Source organism: Mandrillus leucophaeus, unplaced genomic scaffold (genome assembly GCF_000951045.1).
Source record: "Mandrillus leucophaeus isolate KB7577 unplaced genomic scaffold, Mleu.le_1.0 Scaffold277, whole genome shotgun sequence".
In the NCBI taxonomy this organism is placed as follows: domain Eukaryota; kingdom Metazoa; phylum Chordata; class Mammalia; order Primates; family Cercopithecidae; genus Mandrillus; species Mandrillus leucophaeus.
Window position 1 is genome coordinate 2,956,813 of NW_012102887.1, and position 6,305 is coordinate 2,963,117.

Consider the following 6,305-nt stretch of genomic DNA (forward strand, 5'->3'; position numbering starts at 1 on the left):
AAATTCCCAAAGATGAGATGCCAAATATTCATTTACACTCAAATATTTCCCAAGTGCGATAGAAATGGGCACTTTGAGCATGAAATCATCCACATGGTTATTCCTTAAGGACTAGGTCCAAACTGTCCACTTCTTTTCCTCTTGGCTTTATCCAGTCTGACAACTCATTCTTTGATTTGCATCCAGGTGAGTTCCTTGAAGCCCTGAACCGAGGACTTCTTGTGTACTTTTAACATTTGTTATATCTGAAGATATTCTGATTGGCAACATTTTTACCATAGAGAACTGTTTAAAGAAAATACTGCCAGCACACAACTCATCCACAAAGTGCTGTTTTTGAAGAAGATAGAGGAGGCTGTGACTGAGATCATCAGGGAATCAACCCGACACCCCAAACATAATAGGGCAAAGGAGTCAGATGAGAATTTTGTTCGGTAGGAGACACTGGACAACAAGACAGGACCCTTGACCTCAGAAAAGCAGGAATTCAGGAATATTACAGAACATGAAGTAGCAGAGCCATGGAGCAGAATGTACAGCACTAACCTTGAGCGCTTTCCCCCGAGGACTCTGCGCTGTTTTCACAAAGGCCTCTGGGAATGCCAGGCTGTGAAAGGTAGAAATGTACACACGGGGACAGGAGTGGCCTTCGGTCTAAAGAGTGAGCCACGCAGGTTTCTAGTTACCAGCCTTCCAGTAGTGGTACTGGGAAATGGTTTTATAGGAGAAACAAATCACCCGAATGCAGAAAATGCAATTCCACTGAAGCAAATCCAACTTCCTTTCCTGACGGAGAATGTAATTAAATCCTGCTTCAGGAGGACGGTTTGTATCCTCTGCTGCTGGGGGTCTCGGCTCATGCTCATCGCTGGTGTTTACAAGATGATATTCCCTGCCTCCTGTGACATGCTGAGGCAGCCCTGACTTTGAAGATGGGGTGGTGGTGCATGCGAGGGAAGGGGGATGAGTAAGGCTGTGTTTTATTTGCAAAGCTTGGCTGTTCATCTCTCACATTCACATCTGACACCAGAAGCCCACACCATGCTTGACTTTTCCAAAACAGTGATTCTAATGTAACACCCTAATGAGCTGTATTCACTTACCTTTCAGAAGGAGACTGGGGGGACATACATCCACAAGGTGAAAGGAAGGGGTGATTGTAACAAAATTAAATGTGATTACCACCAGCAGAAGTTCTACGAGATGAAGTGACTGAATCACGGCTCACGATGTCATCAAAATACAATTAAAAGTGCAATTTTACCTTAATTATTTAGTTATTCACTTGCATTTTGAAAGTTGAGTCATTGGCAGTAATCTCATCATGGCCTAAATTAAAAAAATCTAAGAGGTTCATGAATTTGCTACTCACTTTTGGTGCTACAGTCACTTTGTAACACACAATCTCTATTTGGAACATAGAATGTCCTGTCCAAGATATTAATCAAAACTCAAGTTTGTTATGATATCAAATATCACATCTTCTCCCTTCTCAGTTTGGATCTGCTTCTCACTGAAAATTGACACAGGGAAAGCGCTGTGGGGGTAGGGCTTCAGAGGCACCTGATTTCCTTTCTATCTTTTACACTGTGATCCTAATCCTCCCTCTAACAGCTCACCAGTGTCTGTCATTCAGATCCCAGCAGCAGGGAGACTTATTTGAGGGAGCAGGGAGCAGCAGAGGAAAAGCCTTATTTGAACTGGACCTTCCTTATCAGGCTTCACATTTTCAGGGTTCAACAGATGGCTAAGGTTGATGTTTCTGCTTGAGAGTCATTTTCATGGATTTGCAGAAGACCCTACTGCTGAAGTCCCTTTCACCTGGACAGATAGATGTATCTAATTATGATGGTAGATTGCAAAGCTTTGCAGCTCCCGGGGACACAGTATTCACTCCTATCTTCTCCTGGGGGGATGCCTGGCCCATCTACTTGGATTTCTTAGAAGGACTTAAGGACTCTATCTTGGTTCTCTCTTCCACATAAAACAAGGAAGGGAGCAAATTTGCTCCTTTATTCCAGCACTCTGAAGTGCAGACAGGCCCTCCCCAGGACAGTGACCCCTACCCCTCTACCTGAAGCCACTGTGCTTTTTGGCAGTCATGAGTCAAGCTGAGCCCTAATTTTCTACACATTCCATGGCCCTCGGAATCATTACGTAGTCACTCCTCACCAGACTTGGGATAGAAGGGTTACCACTACCTGTGGAAGAAGAATGGCACCATGGCCAGTAACAGCTCTCTCCCAAGGCATCTCTCCACTGTCTTCTCTTTCCCTCTCCTCTTATAGCCTTGGAAAAAAAGGAGGAGATATGAGAATTATGGAACAGTTTTTTTTAACCTTTGTAAAATCTTTTTATAGTAAACTCTCTCATACACATCTTGTTATCTGATGTTAATTATTGGAACCTCATTCAAAGCTATGTTAGAAAGATCCCCATTTAAGCTTCTCTTAAATTTATAAGAGAAAATTGTTCATAAATTAAATTATAAGCAAAAGAGAGTTGATTTTCTATATCCTTCCATGTTTGGCCTTTCCACATGGTCATGGAAACCACCTTACCCCTCTTAATTTTTTAGTTCTTTTGGCAGAAAATAAAGAAACTATGGTTCCCAACACCATAGGGCAGTACTACTACTGTCTTCACCACGTCAAGCAATAGACTTTCCAACCTTTTCTCTCCATTAAACTTCTCTATTACCAGACTCTTACTAAATCACCTTACTAAAGATAATATTTGAGTGTCTCTCTTGTGCCAAGAATTATAGAGTTCTGGTGGCAGAAGATGACAGAGAGGTTTTTTTTGTTTTGTTTTGTTTTTTTGTTTGTTTGTTTTTTTTCCTGTCTTAGAAAAATTTATAGTTTATTCTAGTTCTTTCCACTGGAATCTGAAACAATATATAAAAACAATGTCATAGCTTTTTTCAATACATTTTGATCAATGTGGAAATACATTTTCGTAACAGCTGAGAATTCATACTATATATTATAATGTTGGTCACAATAACTGAGTCTGATGATTGAGTTGGGAGATGTAGGGTGGGGCATGGCAGCATGTGCCCCTTTAGGTCAGAGATAAGCTGGTGCCACCAAAAGGATCCCTGTTTATTACAATCCACTAGAACTTTTAATTTCTTTGTGTTTGTATTTTCTTTCATAGGACAAGGTCAGGGAAATAAGCATTTCTACTCAAGCTCCCAAATAGTACTGAAAGAATATCAAATGAAAAGGACTATAATGGTATATCTTAAACATTTTTTCAAAAGAACTGGCATTTACTTTTAATTCCTTCAGTGTCACCCTAAGCTCTAGTGCTAGTAACTCAGAAAAATTTAACAACAACTGATCCATTCACTATTAAAGAAAATGTTATAAACTCATTTGGACTGAGGTGTTAATTGTTATTTTTAAGGTTAATGGTTATTACTTGTTCCTGATCTTCTAGGATAACATTTGCATTTTAGGCTTTTTTAAAAAATCCCAAATGTCCTTAAAACTGAAGGACTTGGTTAGATAAACATTTTGGGGAACGATGGCAAAGCCTGCTGTGACAATTTTTTGATAGGATGACAACCGGTACTGGCTGATCCTCCCACTCAAGAAACACACTTAAATCCAGTGTTGGCTTTGGGAATGCTGAGAAAACATTGGCTTTGGGAATAGAGAAAACATCAGTGAAACAACGAAAAACAGAAGTGATTTGAAGGACAGCTTTAGGCTTCACCATACTCTGTAACCATTAAATAACTCCCCATTTTCCCCTACTCCCAGCCCCTGACAACCACCATTTTAATTTCTATTTTTATGAATTTGACAAATCTAGATAACCTCATGTAATTAAAATCATACAACATTTGCCTTTTTGTGATTGCCTTATTTTACTTAGCATAATGTTGTTAAGATATATTCATGTTTAACCCATGCCGGAATTGTCTTCCTTTTTAAGGCTGAATAGTATTTCATTGTGTGTATATACCACATTTTGTTTATTCATTCAGCTATGGATAGAAACTTGGGTTGCTTTTATTTTTCGCTATTGTAGACAGTGCTGCCATGAACATGGATATGCAAATATCTCTTCAAGATCCTGCTTTCGATTCTTTTGAGTAAATATAAAGAAGTGAGATTGCTGGATCACATGACTATTCTTTTTATTTCTTCAGGAACTTCCATACTGTTTTTCACAGTGGCTGCACAATTTTACATTCCCACCAACAGTATACAAAGGTGCCAATTTCTCTGCATCCTCACCAGCACTGTTATTTTCTGTTTTTTTTTTTTTTTTCTTTTTGATAGTTGCCATTTTCATGGGTGGGGATGATATCTCATTGTGGTTTTGATTTGCATTTCTCTAATGATTAATGATGTTGAGAGTATCTTTTCATATGTTTGTTGATCATTTGCATATCCTCTTTGGAGAAATGTTTATTCAAGTCTTTTGCCCATTTTAAAATCAAGTTTCAATGCTTCCTGCTATTTATTTTAAATGTACTTTACAAGTTAGAATTTCTGAATTTTGACCAGCATGACATAATGCCACTCAGCATGGCTTTTCAGGCTGGTGTAGGGCTGGTAGAAGGATGAGTTAGAATGAGCAAGGCCAAAACTCAGAGTTCAGACAGGGGCAGGGGAAGATAGATAGTCCAGAGAGAACCATTCCTTTCTTCCTTCATGCAAACACACATGCAAATAGCAAGGTTTTGTTCCATGCTGCCATGTGCTAGGCACTGAGCTAGAGATACGAAAAAGGACACAAAGTGGGACAGGATAACTTTGGGGTTTGGAGGGTAGAATCTGCACTTGGCCTGCTTGGGTGTGAATTTTAGCTGCAGTATCTGCAGCGTGTGGACATATTTTGACTGGGTTACATCATAAAGAGCTTTTGTCTCATGCTAAGGGCTTACTTGTAAGATGGGACCCATTGAAGGGTTTTAGGTATTACAAGTTTCAAAGAAAAACAAATGAAATAATCTAAACTTTTAAGGAAATTATCATAGAAAGACAGATTTAGAAAACAGAAAGGGGAAGAAAATCCCCCTAAAAGCAAGAGCTGTAATGGACACAATTAAATGCTAGAGTCTTTGTTCTATAATTCTATAGTTGACTAGTTATATGACCTGACAAAGTCATTTTAACTCTCTGGCCCAAGGTTTCCTTACATATAAAACAGGGATAATGCCTTATAAAACTTAAAAAAATAATTAAGAAGATGTACTCAAAAGTGTATTTTTTGAACCTCAAAAGGGTTTTTTTTTTTTTTTCCCCCCACACAGGAGCAGTATGCTGTGTTTTAAAGGACATTTTAAAAATTGGCTTGGTTTCCTCTACTCACACCATTTTAACCCCCACATTTGGGGCTATTTCACCCTTGTTTGCAAGCTTAGATCTGAACCAGGGTCTGAGATTCATCAGGCTTCAACTTGTGCCAGTTTAGGTTTTTTCTGGTGTTTTTTATTTTTATTTTTTTTCCTTTTTTCTCCCCAGAAATTTGGCTATTATACGATTTTTAAGAAAACAACTTGCTTAGACTGTTTGCTCCCCTATTTTCTTCTTCCCTTTCCCCTCACATCACGTATTTGGAAAAAAAGGTAAAAGTCTGGATTAATGAATTGAAAAATTATTGTTACCTTGTATTTTTACCTGTATTGTTGCCTGTATTTTTCTAAGGCACCATGATCACACCACAAAGAGGTGAAGACACACAACACTCCAGTGAAGGATAGAATGCTAGTTCCAGTTTGATTTTCAATATTTTTCAAGATTTTTTTGGTGCTGAGTATTCTGTTGAAATATTTTTTACACTAAAAGATCAAGAGGTAGAGTTTTAGGAGAATACACAACCAGGTGTATGCCCTGGACAGTCTATCTCGGAAGCAAAAATGTTTTGTTCTTTCCAGAAGGGAAGGAAGAGAGCAGCCACTGGCCACCTGGCACTCCTGCAACTCCTCTCTGATCAGGAAGGAAACTGCCTGGGCTCCTGTGGAAAATTAGTGTATTCTCATGGCTTTGGAATATGTTTCTCCATTCATTAAGAATATCTTTCTATCAGAATGGGCTGGGGGAGAAGCAAGAGAGAAATTTAATTTTTGATCTAGAGATCAAAACCTGAAAAGCCTTTGTTTGTTTGTTTGTTGTTATAAGAAAGAGTAGCCGAACAGAATTAGAATGTAAATATGAGGAAACATAAGGAAAAATAAACCCATGATTATGTGAATTGATTAATGTATCATTTGTTTCTTTGACTATTTTAATTATTAATATATAAATATAAATCACACTGCAGAAGTCTAGGAGGAAGATTACGTC

At 38.4% G+C, this 6,305-nt stretch overlaps 1 long non-coding RNA gene across 1 annotated transcript in view; it reads left to right on the plus strand.

Annotated features, from left to right (window-relative positions):
* LOC105543178 overlaps positions 1 to 1,269 on the plus strand; it is a 6,277-nt gene extending 5,008 nt beyond the window's left edge. Inside the window, exon 2 of the long non-coding RNA XR_001006589.1 lies at positions 187 to 1,269. This is a non-coding gene — a long non-coding RNA (uncharacterized LOC105543178). The remainder of the gene's footprint in view (positions 1 to 186) is intronic.
* Positions 1,270 to 6,305: the final 5,036 nt, after the last annotated feature.